At 44.3% G+C, this 20,582-nt stretch overlaps 1 protein-coding gene across 4 annotated transcripts in view; it reads right to left on the bottom strand.

Annotated features, from left to right (window-relative positions):
* Positions 1-18,815, bottom strand: part of PIK3R5 (phosphoinositide-3-kinase regulatory subunit 5) — a 54,563-nt gene extending 35,748 nt beyond the window's left edge. The window contains exon 1 of one of the 4 annotated variants that reach the window (XM_080993683.1): positions 18,578-18,815. The gene's annotated coding sequence lies outside the window, so the exon portion shown is untranslated. Of the gene's footprint in view, positions 1-4,184; positions 4,639-7,250; positions 7,372-18,296; positions 18,317-18,577 lie in introns of those variants that run through there. The other 3 variants (XM_080993686.1, XM_080993684.1, XM_080993685.1) reach the window with 3 other exon arrangements.
* Between the last annotated feature and the right edge of the window lie 1,767 nt (positions 18,816-20,582).

Genomic DNA, 20,582 nt, shown 5'->3' with positions numbered 1-20,582 from the left:
TCACCACCCCAATGGAAGGGTGAAAGGCCTTCATCATCTGGTAAAGTTACCATGTGTGCGCACACACACCTGCACAAATGCATGCACACATATGCAGGCAGGCAGGCAGGCAGGCAGGCCAGTAGGCACCCGAGTAAATCCAGTCCACATCCAGTACATTATTTGCAGTGCAAGCACCATCAATTATCTTTGCTCAAGCTTTGAGAAAGTCTAACGTATGGATGAATTCCAGCTTTGCAACCTCTTGCATTATTCCACATCTTAAGCTGCCCAGAGACCTTAAGATCAGAGACAGAGTATCCACAGAGGCCCAAATGCTCTGCTGTTGATCCTGTGCACTCAGATTCTTAAATATGCTCCTTTAAACACACAGGGACCAAAACAAAGCAATCAAAAGGGCCTGTTGGAAGTTTGTTTACTAACACGCAAGTGGATTTACTCTTTCACAGATGGACCGGTAACCACTATCCTGGCAGTATCATTACAAATGCCAAAATACATATATGTGTAGGTCCTCTAAATTAACACAAGCCCAAATCAGATGATACATCTCCCCTGGTCCAGCCCAGAGCATGGAAGGGAGAAAGCATGCGCAGCTGCTCCACATGCACTGAGTGTGTTAGCCCTGCTTCCTCCATATGGATTGTGCGAATGTCACCTAACCATCTTTCAGCCGACAGACTTGGGTGAAAAGTCATATGGACCATTTGCTACATGAAAGGAGGAACTCAACCACATGATTTGCAGCTGTGCAACTGTATGCACAGATGTCAGCATTTGTATGTTCTGTTCCTGTGTGTAGCTCAGTGTTATGAGCATGCCCTGGCATCTTCAGGTAGATGGCAAATGTCTCCCATCTGAAGCCCTGGAGAGCTGCTACCCATCAGTGTAGAAGACAATAATGAGCAAGATGGACCAGTACTCTGACTCAAGGCAGATTCGTTTGTGCATATGGGGATGGAAAAGGAAGGGCTGGCATACTGGGAGGAGCTGTGTGCACTTTCTCCCCCATCCTCCTTGAGCTGGATCGAGGAAGACATATCCAATGCATTGCGCATATTGCCACAAAGCAAAAACAGAGCAGTCCTTATGCAAGAGAAAAAAATGAGTGCAACTTATCCCAAGGAAAGAATTGCAAGAATTAAGGAATGGACACTGCCAGTCACCAGACTGCCAGTCATTCTTAGGCGTAACCCCTTGGCTACAAAGCAAATTTTGCCTCCTATATCCATGGAACGTTACCTCTTTGATTTGGTGGCACCAGAGTCAGATAGCATGGTTATTTATGCATTGCCAAAAAAGGTGAAGAAGACACATCACCAAAAATTGTGTTGAATTATGTCTGGACATAAATCTAACTTAGCCACACAACCTCTATTTATCATTCTGTGTGTCATGCCTGAAACCAACAGGTAACAGTATTGACCTCTTTCACAGAACTGAAGGTATTAATGTTTGCCAATGGCTTTGTATTCTTAATGTGCTATTAAAACACCAGTTTAACTGATCATTAATAAATTCAGGTGTAAAGGGAAAGGAACAATTCTGGAATCCAGAATTCAAGGTTGTTAGGGGGCTCATTTTGTTTTGTTTTGTTTTGTTTTTAAAAAACTTGATTAAAATGTTATGGGTCATTTGAATTGGGTCTTGCAATAGCTTACTTTGTTTGTGAACAACCAGGATGGGAGATGGTCTTACTGTTGGGGTCTGGGTCTGGAAATGTGTTTCAAAACTGTGTAGCCATGAACGTTTTTGAAAGGAACTAGAAGCTGACCTCATTACAGTGCAAAAAATTCTTCATGAAATTGTTTGTGAAGCTGACAAATGTGGATTAAACCTTTTTAAAAAAAGAAAACAAGCACAAACAATTTTAAAGAGGTTGCATTTAACCCACAAGAACCACTTGTTGTAACCAGAGCATCCTGCCATGGGTACCTCAGAAGCAAAATATGGCCAAATCATCAACCCATGAAGTTATTGAAGAGCTAATTGGGTTAAACAAACAATGTAAGTGCAGGGGTGGATACATGAAAGTGGGAAGAGGTATCTCAGAAACATCTGTGCATATAGGTTGCTAGAACTTCTGTGTGAAATGAAAATTGACCTATAAGAAGGGGGTGGAAACCTACTTTGTCAGATTTGAAACTTTTCTGCCTAATGCTTTATTTAAAGGGTTCTTCTGGCAGCTGCCCCTCCATTTTTGTCACACACAAAAATTGCTTCAATTTCTGGCAGAAATGCAACATAAAGGACAGAACAGGGTTGCTGTGGCTTAGTGGTTTTATCTGCTTATTTCTTATATAAAGGTTGACTGGAAAGTAGGTTAAAATTGTATCAATGGAATAATGCCATAACCACCGCCCAGGTGACATTTGGTTGTGGGCAGAGAATTGATGACAGCACCAAAAATGACAGCAATCTATAGCAGCAATAGATGATTATCAAACAAGGTTATTTGGAGAACTATGGAATAAACCCTGTAGTTTAGAGAAAAGCCCCAAACATTTTGAAGTCATGTGGAATTGTCCGAGTCAGACCATTGACCCATTCAGCTCAGTGCTGTTTACACTGATTGGAAGAATCTTTTGCATGGGAAATAAATAATTCCTTCCTCTCTCACACAAAACACAGACCTGAGAAGCTGTAGACAGAAGATTTTAAAAGGTATCTGTTCACTTACAGATGAACAAAAGCATCTCTAGTTAATCACAGAAGGATCTGAAATGTCACAAAGGAGGTCCACCTCAAGGCAACATCAGATGCCATTAAGCAATTAACTCAAGACTAGATCATCTGGGCACATCCCATTGGCAGAAAACAAGAGATGGTAGCTCAACAGGACCCACCCTATAATTTGCCATAGTAAGATGGCACCTGTCAGGCAGATGTCATGAAAGAGCAGCAAATTGTTGGGTTATTCATTATTGTTGTATTTTTACTGCTAGAATAGGGAAGAAGCACTGGTAGGTTTTTCATCCAAATAACTTGAGTGACATTGGGTACTAGAATGAATTTGAAGGAATTAACATTTATTGCATGGGACGCGGGTGGCGCTGTGGGTTAAACCACAGAGCCTAGGACTTGCCGATCAGAAGGCCAGCAGTTTGAATCCCCGCAACGGGGTGAGCTCCCGTTGTTCCGTCCCTGCTCCTGCCAACCTAGTAGTTCCAAAGCACGTCAAAGTGCAAGTAGATAAATAGGTACCGCTCCGGCGGGAAGGTAAACGGTGTTTCCGTGCACTGCTATGGTTCTCCAGAAAGAAGCAGCTTAGTCATGCTGGCCACATGACCCAGAAGCTGTATGCTGGCTCCCTCAGCCAATAAAGTGAGATGAGCGCCGCAACCCCAGAGTTGGCCACGACTGGACCTAATAGTCAGGGGTCCCTTTACCTTTACCTTAACATTTATTGCAGCATTGGCTAATATGCACCTTATGTGTTGGTGGTGGGAGACTATGTTTACTACTCTGACTCAGACAGAAAAATCTCTTGCACTAGCAATGTCACAATTGCATCCCTCATGCTACCATTTTGGGGCAACACTAGCTAGTCACCAGGAAACACACAGGCATCAGCTGTATATTTTTGTGACTCACTTTCCTATGATGTGACTATAGTGTTCATAGTGGGGGGGGGGGGGAGAGAGAAAAACAGTACTCAACAATCAGAGAAAACCCCAGGAGGAAATACTGCCATACAACAGTCAGGTTTCCTTGGTGACAGCAATGGTGAAGAAATCTTTGACTCTCTTAGTTCTGTGGATTTGACTAACTCTTCCACAAGCTGCAAGGTTATGGGACATTAGTTCTCTCATGCTCATAAACTGTTTATTGTGCTTCCATGGAGGCCCATCAAATGGTTGCTTCATCAAAAGTGATCCTACCAGCTTTCCATACTTCTGTATTTTTTAAATACAGCAATAGCTCCCACATAAACCACCTTCAAGGGGAAGCACCGAATTTTGTGCTGGGAAGTGTCTGTTGCAGTTTCCCCTATCTGGACTATGACTTCACATCCCCCTTTGGCTCCAGCCTCTTCCAATAACAAACTCCACTGTACCAGGCAGGTGAGGACCCATGTATTTATTAAGAAGCCAAGACTGTTAAGACTAGTCTATGGAATGTCAAAATGGCCCATTTGGAATTAATGCATCAAAGTGCGTACTTATTAGGGCAATCTTACCCACCAGAGCAGCCAACCTCTGCAGAAAGCAGTGCCTGCAGTCAGTGGCAATCCACGGCTTGTTGACTCACTAGAAGAGGTTCCTTCTGAAAGACAGAGACCTGGACACTGGTATCCATGCCTTAGTGACTTCCCATGTAGATTACTGTAATGTGCTGTACATGGGAATGCCTTTTATGATGGTTCAGAAATTCCATCTAGTACTGAACACCATTACCTAACCACTGTTGGATGCTTGTTGTGTGATCACATAACTCCTATTTGAAGACATATGCAGGTATTAAAAGGTTTCTTTCCCCATATCCAATGCAAGGTACTTGGTTTTAACATTACAATGCCTTAAATGGTCTAGGTCCACATTATCTAAGCATCTTCTCCTATAATACTTTCCATCAAGCATGTGTATCTAGAGATTCAGCTCTGATTCAGGTTCTATCTTTTCTGGATGCTATTTTCTGCTAGACTCAGGCATCTCCTAGAACAGTCAGCATTATTCTCTGTACAAATAGACAGGAGGGACGTGTGTTTGTTTGTGTATGGAGTGGAAGAAGGGTGGGCTGGGGGAATCCAACAGCATCAACCAAATGATAATTTAACATTTTGCCCATTCAGTTCCTCTTTTTCTCCCCACTTCTGCTTTTCATTTCCAGTGCACCAACTCTGCTGACAGCAAAGTTCACTTTCTCAATTGGTTTCAAATAAACATTCCCCATTCATAACTATGTGCAGCCCAAGTCCCAGATTAAGTTCTACTGTACAAGCATCATGTGTTCTGTGGCAGATTTGACTTATTTTCATTCTGCAGCACTTCAAGGGAAGGGAACCTAAAAAGAAACTGAATTATGAGTGCCCAGTCTCAATATATGGAAAAGAGGCTGGTTGATTAAGCACCAATACAAGTTCCAAAACCTATAGCTGGATTTGGGGGAACAGGAAAGCATGAAGAAATGTGTTTAATAATTTACTGTCATAATCTGAAAGTTGCTGGGTGGAAAGGCAACACACCAGCAGTCACAAAGTCACCATTACCCATTAACTCAACACAGAAGACTCAAACAGAGTAATCGACTCCTTAGACATTCCCATCTCTGGCTATTGGTCATAACATCTGGAGGGGATCCTGGGTTGTATTCAATCCATTAATTTCAATGGGGCTACTCTGAGTAAAGGTTAGGTATTTACAACCCCATGTTGGCTATTCCTGAAACAAAATCTTCTGAGGTATTGCCTTATCTATGCTTTTGCTGTATTCCCAATTACAATAATAATAATAATAATAATAATAATAATAATAATAATAAATTTTATTTATATCCCGCCCTCCCCAGCCGAAGCCGGGCTCAGGGCGGCTAACAACACTAAAATAGTGCAACATTATAAAAACATCAAAGAATTAATTAAAATCAAAATTGATGGCAACCATAAACTAAAGTATTGTAAAGATTGCCAAAGGAGGGAGTCAGGCTGTGCCCTGACCAAAGGCCTGGTGGAACAGCTCTGTCTTGCAGGCCCTGCGGAAAGATGTCAAGTCCTGGAGGGCCCTTGTCTCTTGTGACAGAGCGTTCCACCAGGATGGAGCCGCAGCCGAAAAAGCCCTGGCTCTAGTTGAGGCCAGCCTAACCTCTCTGAGGCCTGGGACCTTCAAGATGTTTTTATTTGAAGACCGTAAGTTCCTCTGTGGGGCATACCAGGAGAGGCGGTCCCGTAGATACGAGGGTCCTAAGCCGTATAGGGCTTTGAAGGTTAAAACCAGCACCTTAAACCTGATCCTGTACTCCACCGGGAGCCAGTGCAGCTGGTATAGCACCGGATGAATGTGATCCCGCAGCGAAGACCCCGTAAGGAGTCTCGCTGCGGCATTCTGCACCCGCTGGAGTTTCTGGGTCAGTCTCAGGGGCAGCCCCACAATTTGTTTCATTTATGCTTATATCTGTTCTTAGCACACATGCTAAGAGCTGGCACGAAAGTAATGCAGATGTGTTTCAGTAAGAATACTTGACCACCATTTGACCAACATGTCACCAGTCGGTTGACCTTTCTCACCTTGTCTTACCTTGTTTGACTCTACTGCACAGATTATTGCAGAATAAATTAATACAACCTATAGGTGGAAGTAGGGTAAGTGCTACAAGAGTTCCCCATTTTAGATCCATGAAGTGTTGGAAGGTATGACATCTCAGAAATCCACAATTGCACAAGGCATGCAAAACTGACACATACATGAACTATGTGGAAATGACTCTTTCTTGTGTAGTACATGTTCATCTTCAATCAGATAGAGAAAAGCACAGACATACAGAAGCAGCTCATAAACTCTGAGAGATTCTGTACACAGCGCTTTTAATCATTTTTGCACCTGGACAGCCCAGATTTTGTACCAAATGCTGCTAGATTCTAAGTACTGTAATGCAATTCTTTACTGAAGGGTAGTATATAAATAAATATGTCGTTTTGTTTCTGTTAATCTTCTGCTGAACTCTTGGCTCAAAACTTTTAAGAACAACTGAGTGTATGTAAAATACACACACACACACACACACACACACACACACACACCAGACATTACTAGTCTCACTCCTTATGAACCAGCCAAGACTGCATGCACCAAATTCTACATGCTGCACTTCTGCATCACAGAGCACATTCAGCATCATGGTGATGAAGTGCAAATATTTTACTGACTTCAACATCATAGTGTAAAGAAGCAGAGCTTAGCAATTAATCTGTTACTGGAGATGATCCAGACATTCTCCCTCCAAAAAGCACACCTGTCATTCTACTGCTGTGGGAGATCACACCATCATTGCAGGAAAAAACCCTCAGTGCTTTGTTACAGGAAAACACAATTTCCCTTCCTTTTTGCTATCACTATTGCCAAATGTTGCAGTTGTGCAAATGGCATGAACACATACTGTCAATAAGGAAAATGTGGACCCAACTCTTCCCACCTCCACATCGCAGTGGTGTTAAGATGCCATGAACACACACACCCCAGCTTCAGCAGCCTTGGAAATGTTTCTGGAGGGGCACAAACTCCCATCCTAGATGCTCCAAAGCCACAATCACCTACCTTTGAGGATTATCTGGCACTATTCTAGGATACAGGAGATGTGTGTGGCCACATCCTTAACAGCAGCCACTAGAGAGACTTCAGAGGCCTGAACCCCAAGGCAGAAGTGGAAACTGGTTTGCAGAAAGAGTAGAAGCAGAAGTAGTCAAAGGGAGGGGACCAGAAAGAGTGAGAATATTACACAGATTGAGCTTTTAGATATATTCATCTCCAACATGGAATTTCCAGGTTGCTTCTTATTTTTCAATGTTGCTAAAAATGCTTTTCAGCTGTAAAGGCTGTAAAGCTAATACACACACAGGCACACATATGACCCTGCGGGGAGCATGACAAATATGCTGGAGGCTTAACTGCAGCTAATCCATAGAACCTATGAAGCACAGTCGTTGTTATGCCACAGCCCCATTCCCTGCACCTGCCTGTGGAGACATTTAGTCATCATCACAAAGGCCTGTTCTTAATTCCAGGAGCAGCCACACTACCGTTGGTTCCACGATCGGATACACTGGTGGCTTTATTGCCAATAGAAGCATCTGGACACCCAACATTTGGGAATGTGTGTGGCAGGCAGGGGAAAGGAAGTGAGGCTGCTGTCCTAAACGAAAGGAGTCTCTCGCTTCTCCAACATTCTTTAAAGCAACCATAACAGAGAATACCACGAGGGTTACCATGAAGAAGACAGTTCCCCATAATGTAGGGTTACTCAAGTTTAAGGGTTTGATGTCATGTGAATAGTTTCTTACATCTTGCTATTAACAGACTAAGCCTGCTTCCAGACAGGGGACTCCTAATGCTACCCAGACACCCACGCCTCTGCTGTGATCTGCAAGTGGAATTGCAGTTGACTCTCCACGCTCTCAGGAGTGTCAAACTTTTTCTATGTATACTTCCCATACCAGTGGACAAGGCCATTTGCAGTTTAGGGAACACTCACTATATCCCTGGTGGTGGTGGCTGTCATATTATGAGCTTGTTTTTCTTGTAAATAAATATTTTAATAATGATCACTAACACACTTTTCTGGCTTTTTTAAATGAAAGAGGTTTAGGGTTGCTATAACCATACCGCTATGATGCTACAGTCTAATGACACATACTATAATAATGCTGTAGCAGGGCAGAGGGCATGGACACCTGTAGAGGAGGTGGGCTGAGGCGAAGGAAATGGGTGGGAGAGGACGAGGCAGCCAGATAATAATAATAATAATAATAATAATAATAAAAATAAATTTTATTTATATCCCGCCCTCCCCAGCCGAAGCCGGGCTCAGGGCGGCTAACAACAATAAAACAGTACAAAAGTACAGCACAAACAACACTCTAAAACCATTCATTATAAAATTAATTCTCAACTGTTCGCATCTAGAGGTAAACGTAACTAGCAACGGCACGTCTGCACACACGCGCATCGCTTTTCGCCGCTTCTGCGCATGCGCGTGATGTCATTTTGAGCGTCTGCGTATGCGCAAGCGGTGAAACCCGGAAGTAACGAGCTCCGTTACTTCCAGGTTGCCGTGGAGCACAACTTGAACGCGCTCAACTCGAAGCGTCTTCAACCCGAGGTATGACTATAATAATAAAAGTTATAGCCAAAGATGGAAGACACCTACACCATCAGAGATCGTACTTCTCTTCCATTTTTCTGGGTGGGGAAAGTCAGACTTTTTGTGGTTTGACAAAATGGGGAGGAGCCACAGAGAAAATGTAGGATGGCCTCATAGGAGAACGGCATTGTGTGGATATAAGTGAATGAAGCAAAACTATTCTACCCTGGAGTAGAAGCAACCCACATTGAATGGCAAGAGCTCACATCTCTCCCCAAGTATAGATCAAGACCTTCCCAGGAGAACTGAAAGGAGGAAGTAGAATTTTAATTGTTGTTGTCGGGTTATTTTGCTTTAAGGTTTGCACTTTTTTATTATGCTGGGAAACTACTTTGGGACCTTTTGGCGAAAAGCAGTCAATAAGTTCTATTAAAACACTGATTGACTTCAAACCCTTCCATCCCAGGCAGGTAAGGGTGGTGGGGATGGAAAGATGTCTCTTAATGGAAGAAGCAGCATAAAGTAAGAAATTAAGCATGTGTGCATAGATAAGGATGACGGAAGCAGATGTGTGGGTATCAGTAAGAGAAACCTTAATTTCTGCACGTAGAAATATGTACCATGAGCAGTTATAGGCCAGCAAAGTGTGTATTTTTGTTTGTGGTGGGTTGCTATGTCTTTGTGGTTAGATTAAGGTCTTGTGTTTATAAGCCAATAGCATGACTTTCTTTGTCTTGCTGGGGGCCACTAGCACCCAGACAATTGCTAAAAGCCTCAGTGCACTGCTCCCAGGATGGTTTTCTTGCATTTGTGTTACCAGCAAAACAAATTGGACAGTACTCATTCTATAAAGCAGCATCAGCTCTCCAATGGGTCATGCTGGTTGTGCTCATGGAACTTGGAGTGCAACAGCATCAGGGATGGGGGGCACAAGTTTCACATCTCTGGCCTAAATGAACTTTTAGAGAGGTCTTTAGCAAACATCCCTATATTTTATTTTGCAAGCCCATGCTTCCTCCAGGCTTTTATTTATAAACCCTTTCTTCATGACCATAATGTCACAGGATTTCATGTTTTGATGCAGGGAAAAAAATAGGGAACTTCCCCACCCCCAGACCACTGGCAGAATGAAGTAATTTTTCAGTATGCTGAAAGCATTTCTCAAATCTTTCCCCAAACTGCATGATATATGCAAAAATCCCCTTCACCTGCTGCCTCACATAAAATGTCCAGCTTACATAGCCACTGATGCCCACCCTAAAAAAAATTAAGTACATCCCAATGCACAAACACCAGTGATCGTAACTTAAGACAGTATTCCAAGTGCATATATTGCACTTATATTTATATATTTATACTAAGTCTTTAAGATATTAGAAGTTTTTTATTTTAAAAAATCATTTCCTAATGGTCCCTAATGTGGAATTTGTTCATTAACCACACTGGCATTCTCTCATTCCTAGTACCACCTTGCCTCAATTGCAGTCTGCATTCTAGTAGCAGAGCTTCTATTATGGTAGTTTACAACAACTTCTCCCAGCTTTATAGAGTGAGTTGTTGTTGTTATTATTATTATTATTATTATTATTATTATTATTATTAACTGAATTTATATACCACCCTATAGCCGGAGGTCTCAGGGCGGTTCACAGAAAAGATCACAACGTATAAATTCAGAATAAAAACAACAACCCAATAACCCTCCCTCCAAAAAAGAGCCAAATTTTAAAAGGGTATAGGATGTCCATCAGATCAACCAAAGGCCTAGTTAAAAAAGAACGTTTTGCCTGGCACCTAAAGATGAAGGCGCCAGGCGAACTTCCCTGGGGAGAGCATTCCACAAATAGGGAGCCACTGCAGAGAAGGCCTGTTCTTGCGTTGCCACCCTCCAGACCTCTCAGGGAGGAGGCACACAAAGGAGGGCCTCAGAAGATGATCTCAGGGTCTGGGTAGGTTCATACAGGAAAAGGCAGTCCTTGAAGTACTGCGTTCCTGAGCAATACTCGGCTAAGGGATATTAGCTGTCAATATGAATAATCAAATAACAACATATAATTGTTCTTTGTTATAGCTACACCATACATTTAAAGCATTCTTATGCCTTTTTAACTGTCAGGCTTCCGCAAGAATCTTGCATACTGACCTTGCAGACTTACAATCTGACCTTAAAAGGTAAAGGTAAAGGTACCCCTGCCCGTACGGGCCAGTCGTGTCCGACTCTAGGGTTGCGTGCTCATCTCGCTCAAGAGGCCGTGAGCCGGCGCCATCCGAAGACACTTCCGGGTCACGTGGCCAGCGTGACGAAGCTGCAGCTGGCAAGCCAGCACCAGCGCAGCACACAGAAACGCCGTTACCTTCCCGCTATAAAGCGGTACCTATTTATCTACTTGCACTTAAGGGTGCTTTCGAACTGCTAGGTGGGCAGGAGCTGGGACCGAACGACGGGAGCGCACCCCACTGCGGGGATTCGAACCGCTGACCATGCGATCAGCAAGTCCTAGGCACTGAGGTTTTACCCACAGCGCCACCCATACACCCTTAATAATTCCTACAGTTCTCCTGACTGTGAAAGTGGTATAAGAATGTTTTAAATGTACAGTGTGGATGTGACACTTGTATGGAAAAGTTCACATTAAAAAAATATTTAGATCAGAACGATGTATTAACTGGAGAGCCCAATCACTTTCCCTTTCAACTTTCTTTTTATCAATCCCCTCATTTGAGGGAAGTTTCCTCTTTAGAAGTCAAATGTGACTGTGTTGGACTTTCTTGGCAATTGCTCACCTGCATATAATGTGTTGAATTTGATAGCACTGTGGTCACTGTTCCCAATCAGCCAAAGAACACTTGCATATCACTTAAGTCCTGAGCACCGCTTAGGATTAAGTTCAAGGTAGTCTCCCCTCCTGCTCTCTTCCATTGCATTTCTTCACCTCCATTCTTCTATGTTAGTAGCAACCCTACCATTATACCTTCACTGGCTTTACAACTGTTGTCTTGCCTCTTCTAATCAGCATCCACTCCTCTTGGTTCTTGAACTTTGCATGAACCTCTAGGTAGAAAGCCTAAAGTTTGACCTATATAGCTCAACTATTAACTACTATTCTACCTCAAACCTATTGGCTGGCAGGTCATTTCCACAGCTCTGCAAAAGAAGATGAAAGTCCAGCTACTTAAAGATTTAAACATTTCTACCAATGCAAAGGAATGAGTCTGGTCCAGTTCACTATTCTCAACCCTGTGTGAGCAACACAATTATCAAACATGGGCAAAAACATTGCAGTGTTTTATTACACAGCCTGCATCTCATGCCCCCATGTATTAGCAGATACTGTGAGAAGAGAAGTGTGGCAATGGGGATTAGCTAAAGAACTAGATGGGGCTGGCTAACCACCAGCTCTCCATGTGCTATTGGACTCAGATGATGGAGAGTTATAGTCCAACAACATCTGAAGGGCCACAGCCATTCCTGGTCATAGGAAGCCGTATTATAAGCAGCCAGATCACTGGTCTGTCTATCTCAGTGCTGGTTGGCAGAAGCTATTTGGGGTTTCAGGCAAAGTTTTTTCACCCAGCTGTAGCTGAACCTTCCAACATTGGATGGACACGAGTTCAGAGGCAGGTTTAGGAAAGGGCAACCAGTTCGCCCACACTGGTGGTCACTGAGCTGAGAGGGCACCATAGGGAGCACTGCAACAATGACTAACAATTGAAAGCAAAAGGAAGGGGAGCACCAAATTTTGGCACCATTGCACACGACACCACTGAAATTTTTAAGTCCGAAGAGGTGTGGGGGAAAAACTTTTCCCTATCCACTTTCTCTACACCTGCATAATGTCCGGAAGAAGAAGGTGATCTAGCCTTTTCTCTTTGCAATGAGGCCCCAATTTAGTAGCCCCACAAGATTGCTTTTCATCACTGACTGTGGAAAAAATAGGAGAATATAAGCTGTACAACAGTATCAGGCAGCAGATGTCTTGCAAATAACTTTCCTCTACAGGATGTTGTTCACTGATGGCTCTTTTGAAGGTGGCAGGACATGAGCATGTGCCCTTGTTTAGTGGCACAAAAAAGACAAAAAATGTTTCGTGCCTCAAGATGTGATTTATATAGTGCACTACTGCATTTTATCATTTTGTAGACCCTGGCAAGGACAACTCTACCATTAGACAGAGCAAGGCAACTGATTTGAAGTACATAATAATAATAATAATAATAATAATAATAATAAACCCAGTGAATTGTTATTGGCCCCATCTGCACTATACATTTCAAGCAGTATTGTACCACTTTAATCAGTCAAGGTTTCCCTGCAAATTCCTGGGAACTGTGGTTTATTAGGGTGTTTCCTAAGAACTTTCAGCACCTTTAATGTTTTTATTATGTTTTTATATAGGCTGTAAACTACCCAGAGTGGCTGGGGAAACCCAGCCATATAGGCGGAGTATAAATAATAAAATTATTGTTGTTACTGTTATTATTATTAACAAACTGCACTTCCCATGATTATTTGGTGAAAGCCATGACTATTTAAAATGGTAAGCTTCTGCTTTGAATCTATAGTACAGAAGAGGCAATTTTTTTCATTTCTGCTCTCAGGGAAAGAGGGAGCCAATTGTGGTATATTCTGTCTCAGGTGCCAAAATACCTTGAACAGTTTTGGAGACTCTGCACCTTGATTTTAGGATGTGAGAACGTTTGTTGCTTCACCTCAGGTAGAAAAATGTCTTGGGCCAGGGTCTGGAGCCTGGCCAGTGTAAATCCCAGATCTGCTCTCCTATGAATCGATAAACACCAGGAGTACAAGGCAAACTATTGCATCAATACATGTGAACTGTTTTTAAAAAACAGCCAATATGTTTCATGAATGCAGATGGCTAAAAACAATGGAGGAAATAGAAGGAAGTGGCACCTGGAAGGATGCTTGTTTTGTTTACACAAAGTTCCAGATCCAGGATACAATCTAAATAGATATACTATGCTGGTGACTTGGAATAACTCCTCAAGGGAACAGTCAACATCAAGCAAAAACAATGGGAGGCATTTTGAAAAATTTATAACACCGTAACTTGAAAGTCATAATTGACAGTTTACAAAATGAAGATGTGATAGTGCAGAAGAGACAATGTACACAAACCTCTGTAGCAGTGCTCTGGAATTTTTTGCTCCATTGGTTTCTGTTCTTAAATATATAGGACAAGCAGGTGAGTAGAAGACATTCCCGATGTCCAGTGAGTTTCACGGCTCCTTCCCACGAGGTTTCCCCACAGTTAACTCCCATAGTGATGGACCTGCTCCCAAGTTGCATGCATAAGATGCCTGCTGTATTCAGGCAGCCAGATTCAATTCAAGGGCAGAGACTAGATGGTTCAGAAGTGATGGGAGATAGCTCAGCTTGCAGAGCATGAGACTTTTAATCTAAGGATTGTGAGTTCAAGCCCCACCTTGGACAAAAGATTCCTGCATTGCAGGGGGTTGGACTAGATTATCCTCATGGTCCCTTCCAACTGTATGATTCTGTGATAAAGAGGTAAGGAAGGAGAAATAAACATCCAAAGAGTGAGCAGCCAATTAGATCAATTGCCCCTGCAACACAAAGTCTGCAGACACTTGACACACAAAGTGACTGCAGCATGGAGCAGTTAGGGAAGAGGGATCCAACATGAATGTACAGTTTCATGTATGGCTGGGGGAGGAGAGAGAAAGATAAATGGCAGATGAGGCCCAGGAAACCAGGAGGAGACAACTTTGTGTGGAGTGTCAGCATCATGTTAAGATTCTCTTGCTTTAAGACCACTTTTTCTGCTTCATATGGGCAATCGTTTAGCCTGTGCACTCATTTAGGTAAAAATTGTAAGAGGTTTTCCAACACTCACTAGAGCTCAAGGTAGTCAAGAGTAGGACATAAATCAACACACCTCATATGTTCATCCAACTCAACTCTAAAATGAATGAAGCTTTTGTTCCCATGACTGTTCTCAGAAGGGTATGTACGGCTTTGACTCCCTTGAGACTTAAGCCTTTCTTTGGACTTCAAAACTATTTTCATTTAGAGATAGTGGATGTTCGTCCCGTTCCCCACCCCCCCACCCCCCGTCCACATTCTTCTTTACTTACAGGGGAAACATATGTATTGCAAAAAGCAAACAAAATTAAGGCTCTAAAAAGCATTTAGAAAATTGACTTCATTCACTGACTTCCAAGGGTATTCTGTACATTTTCTATTTGCTAAACGGGGAGGGGGGACGGGGGGAGCAAAACATGTGTTTTACCAACAAAGCTTCATAGAGGACACTATAAGAAGGGGTGAAGTGGGGGTGGAGGGGAGAATTGTGCTACCAAAGTAGCAGTTGGCAGCTGGGTTCTTCAGCACCATAATGGCAGTGTAGAAAACTGTCTCATTATGAAAGCAGCGTACCCTCCCGAGTTCTCGTTTCTTAATGAAAGCTCCACTTTTAGCTACTACAGAAACTCACAGCCTCCTCTGTGATACCAAAGCTTCATATGAAGCCACACTGTAATTGAAACTAGTATTGGTTTCTTTAAAAAAAAGGATAGTAGCATCAGTCCATAAGCGTTTGAAATGGCAAACGCCTTAAACAACGGAGCCCAAATTCAAAGCTTGACTGTATCATTTATTTAACCTGATTTTGATTTCGTAGGCCCTTTGCACAAAATTAGTTCTAGGTCAACTCCCAAAAAGAAATTGACAACCATAACAATAAAATATGCAACACCAAAAATAAAGAGATACATGCAAGACATCACCAGCATTAAACCAATTCACACTAAATTTAGCCCGTCACATACCACCAAATGCCTAGGAGTAGGGAAAGTAATGCTTGTGCCAAGCGAGCCTCAGTGAGGAAGAACCTTCAAACTGTAGCATCTAAAACTGTTGTTAAGCGTTTGTTTCTTAAATGCATTTCACTTCTAGTTAATACATATGCAGCACAAGCCTGTCCATGTTTACTTGGAAGTAAGTCCTACTGTGTTCAGTGGGACTTACATCCAGAGAAAGAATGCATAGCTTTGTAGCCTCAATGTTGCAAATAGATCCTTTGTTGGTGTCACATTCCAAAACTGGACAGATCAGTGGATACAAGATGATCTAGAATAACAGAAATAATAATAAAGTATCCTTGCCATGGCTACATGAAAAGAAGTTTGAAGGCATGACCCTGACTGATATTTCAAATGAACAATAAAATACAGTATTTAAACGAGCAAAGCAAGCTGTATCTCAGGATAAGAATGTGAACTCCTCAAGAGTTAGGCAGTAAAAACTAGAAGCAAAGTCTTGGGGGGGGGGGATTGCACCCCTCCTGGACTTTAAGGTCAGGTATCTATGTGGTTTACAACCCACCAATGATCATTTGATTATATTTCAAATTAGTCAAACAACTGAGCTGTGGAGGAGGATTGATAAAACAAGATAAGGAGCTGAGGGGAATGGGCAGGCTAACAGTGGAAGACAATGAATGTGGAATTTAGACAAAGCACTTGTGACCAGAAAACAACACTGCATTTCACAACCTCTTAAGCAAGCTGCAAGAGCAAACCAAGCTCTGAGCACCCAGGAACGGACTGGCTAATGCAATACACATTCAAGAGTGCTTCTGTATTTTTACACCAACAAAGTGACTAAATTGGCAAGGCCACTTCCCATATTAATAATTATTATCACACTGCAAACACACACACACACACACACACACAGCACCTTATGGCGAAGTGGGGGCGGGGGAGACAAATATAAGAAACATAATCAACATCTCTACAAAGTAAAGAAGTCATTATCTTTTTACCATGCAGATACAAGTATGCGTTAACACTGAATACCATCTGATTCTTCAAAGGCCACATCATGTTATTTTTTTCAGACATGTCCATCAGCCTGGGAATAAGCAATGTGATCATATACTCCCTCAATAATAAATAATTGCCAAAGTGAGGTTAGGGGACTTAAGAGTGCAATCCTTAACCCACTTATCTGGAAGTAAACCCAACTACACTGTTAGGAACCAACAGATACACACACCTGGAGTAAGCCCAAGTGACAAACAATGAGTCTCACACCAGAATAGACATGCATAGGATTGCACTGTTAGTGTCCACACTGGAAGTCACCACCTGCACCAACGTCCTGAGGCATATAACGCAGGTGTGTGGAGAACCTGTATGGCTATTCAGATACTGTTGAACTCCAATTACAATCCACCCCAGCCAGCACAACCAATGGTCAGGGATCCCCTGAGTTGTAGCCCAGTGGCATTTGGTGGGACATCAGTTCCTGGTATAATGGAAAGAGGAAATAACCAGGTGGTCCTTCACCCCAGATGAGAAAGTACACATCCACACCAATCACAGTTCTAGAAGCTGTGTATACATACTATACCTTTAGAGCACATTCAAAGTACTTCCCTTCCCAGCAGAAAACAATCTTGGCAATTGTAGTTTGCCACTCACAGAGCTATAATTCCCAACACCCTTAAACTACAGTTCCCAGGATTCTTCAGGGGTGGGTGGGTGTGCTTTAAAAGTCTAGTGTGTACAAAATGCAGAGTATGAAGTAGCTTGAACCTTCCATATTTTTCCTTGCACCACTACTGACAAATAAATACACATTTGGTTACATTTTAGGGAAGCAATGCATTTAGGATTCCCCCCCCCCCCACAAAATATGCCCCAAGTTGATTTTGCAACACATAAGGGGAGGGGAGGCTGAGAGCTAGAAGAGGAAATTGAAGGAAGCGCTGAATATAGTTTGCTGGGCTCTCATCAAGGCTGTTATTCTGCAGAGCGCAGAAGGGGAAAACTTGGATTCTTGTTCTGGGAACAAGATTCAGTTTCTCTAGGATCCTTCTTTTAAAAAGAGAGCGCGCTTACAAGTTTCTAGTCCTTACGGACGAAAGGTGAGCTCGCAAAGTTTGCAGCAAACTACCTTCAGAAATCTCAGAAGGGGACATTTCAGCCAGAGGGGAGGGGCTGAAAAAGAGTTCCGGTAGTTGTGGAGAGGACGCCCTTCTGCCTTGAATAGCTCCTTCCTCCCTAACCGGAATAAAACGATGCAAAGCAGTAAACACAGCAAAATGGTGCGAAATGTATACTAAAAAAATTAAAGTTGTTCCCGTGGGCTCAGTGTGCAAGATTTATCCGTGTCCGCGTTCCTTGACCCAGAAACTGGATTGAACTGGTTCAGGATTCACACCCTGACCCTGACCCGTTCCCCCTCCCCAACCCGTGAGAAGCAAGTCCTCTATTGGGTTGGCAGGGAAGCACGACGAAGCGGGCAAGCAGATCGCCGCCCGCCCGCCCCCCATCCATTCCCCGTTATGCATTTCCAAGAAATGGTACGAGGCAACGTTCACCAGTGAAATTATCCATTTTATATTCCCACCCACCTAAAAAAAAAATCAAAAAAAAAAAATCACACACACACAAAAAGAGGGGCTTAAGCAAAAGTCTGGAGGAGGACCAGGGATGTTGCAAGATTTCCTCACCGAACCGGGGCTCGACTCGATGGCCTCTGCGCTCCCTTCCCAAGGCAGAGGCGGCATCCGAGCCAACAGGACGCCTTTCTGAAACGGAGACGCCTTGCCCAGGCGACCTCAGTCAGGATGAAGCTCCACTGACAGCCGCCGGGCTTCTCAGTCCGCCTCGGAGGCAGCCAAACGCGCGCGCCCGCCCCCCGGGCCCCCTCCCAACGAAGCCGAGAGACACCGGGACGCGCCCTCCCGCCACTTCGGAGCAGCCGCGAGGTCTCCAAGCCGCGACGACCGACCTGCTCTGGGCGCCTCCTCCCTGCGTCTCGCCCATCCTCGGCGGCAGCCCAGCAGCAGCAGCGGCGGCGCTTCAAGTCCTCGCCATCGCCGTCCCGCCGCGAGCAAAACTCTGCAGGCGTCGAGCTGCTGCTCAGCTGAGGGAAGAAGAGGCGCGAAGCGGCCGCCCCGGGCTGGCCCCGCCCCTTCCCCGGGCGGCCAGGTGGCGGGCGGAGGAAGCGAGCCGGGCGCCCTCAGAGCTGCCGGTGGGGCTGAGGCGCGAGGCGTTGTTTGTTGACCGACTCGGTCGCCATCTCCGCCGCCTTCCCCCAACCAAGTAAACCCGCCCTTTACTTCCTCCTTCCCCGCTGCTGGTTTCAAAATGTCAGAGGGTGAAGGGATGGAGCGCCCGGCCTTCTTCGGAAGAGGGCTGCTGGTCGCCACAGTCCGAGGCGCGCTTGACTCGGAAGTCAGCCCCGCTGAGTCCGCTGGGGTCGACCTCTCTCCTTGGTCGGTAGCGCTGCAGCCCATAGGTTTGATGAGGCCCTAAGCTACTGAAGGTAATGGCGCCCTTTATATGTCCAGCGGTCCTTTGTCAACAACAAATTGTCACTGCTTTTTGTGTTGAATATACGCTATGTGGTAATTTATGGACCTAATCGGTATCTAAAGCCATTTGCACATGTTGCCATGCAACCAGTCCATGAGGAAGGTAAGTAAAGGTAAAGGTACCCCTGCCCGTATGGGCCAGTCGTGTCCAACTCTAGGGTTGCGCGCCCATCTCGCTTAAGAGGCCGGGGGCCAGCGCTGTCCGGAGACACTTCCGGGTCACGTGGCCAGCGTGACGAAGCTGCTCTGGCGAGCCAGCACCAGCGCAGCGCACGGAAACGCCGTTTACCTTCCCGCTATAAAGCGGTCCCTATTTATCTACTTGCACTTAGGGGTGCTTTCGAACTGCTAGGTGGGCAGGAGCTGGGACCGAACGACGAGAGCTCACCCCGCCGCGGGGATTCGAACCGCCGACCATACGATCAGCAAGTCCTAGGCACTGAGGTTTTACCCACAGCGCCACCCGCGTCCCTATATGAGGAAGGTAAAGGGACCACAAACAGGAGTTTACCACCCAAAATAACAGCCCTGAACTGAATTCTTCCTTTACTGTGAGGGATGTAAATGTAAAGGGACCCCTGACCATTAGGTCCAGTCGTGGCCGACTCTGGGGTTGCGGTGCTCATCTCGCTTTATTGGCCAAGGGGGCCAGTGTACAGCTTCCGGGTCATGTGGCCAGCATGCCTAAGCCGCTTCTGGCGAACCAGAGCAGCACACGGAAACGCCGTTTACCTTCCCTCCGGAGCGGTACCTATTTATCTACTTGCATTTTGATGTGCTTTTGAACTGCTAGGTTGGCAGGAGCAGGGACCAAGCAATGGGAGTTCACCCCATCGCAGGGATTTGAACCACCGACCTTCTGATAGGCAAGTCCTAGGCTCTGAGGAAACCAGTGATATTTTAGCAAGCAGGAGAGCAGGCGAGGCCCATTACTTACATCATAGCAACCTACACAACACAAAACACTGTTGCTGTATATAGATTTTATTTAATTTGTTTTTTATCTTGTATTTTGGAAATGTACATCCAGTTTTTCCCCCTTAAATTTTTTGGGGCCCCACAAGAGAGTAGGGCCCTAAGCTATAGCTTGTTTAGCTTATGCATAAATCCGGCACTGCTGCAGCCTGAAAACAAATGTCCCTTGACGACACCGGAAAGCATTTGAGTTTTTGGTTTGGTGCCATAAGAGTGTGTGATGCTCTCTCAGCCATGGCTACACACTCTACCTTTCCCCTCAAAGGATTCTGGGTACTGTAGTTTGCATGCCAGGGGGTTGGACTAGTTGACCCTGCTGGGGGTTCCTTCCAGCTCTACAGTTCTGTGATTCTATGGTGAAGTGTTGCTGGGAGCACTTACCCTGCAAGGGGGTCCAACTACAGGGCCTGGAATTCTTCAAGGGGAAAGGATGTGCTTTAAAGG

Source organism: Podarcis pityusensis (assembly GCF_964106645.2).
Source record: "Podarcis pityusensis genome assembly, chromosome: 2".
Taxonomy (NCBI): Eukaryota; Metazoa; Chordata; class Lepidosauria; order Squamata; family Lacertidae; genus Podarcis; species Podarcis pityusensis.
The sequence above is the reverse complement of the archived record's forward strand: the minus strand, read 5'-3'. Positions and strand labels throughout refer to the sequence as shown.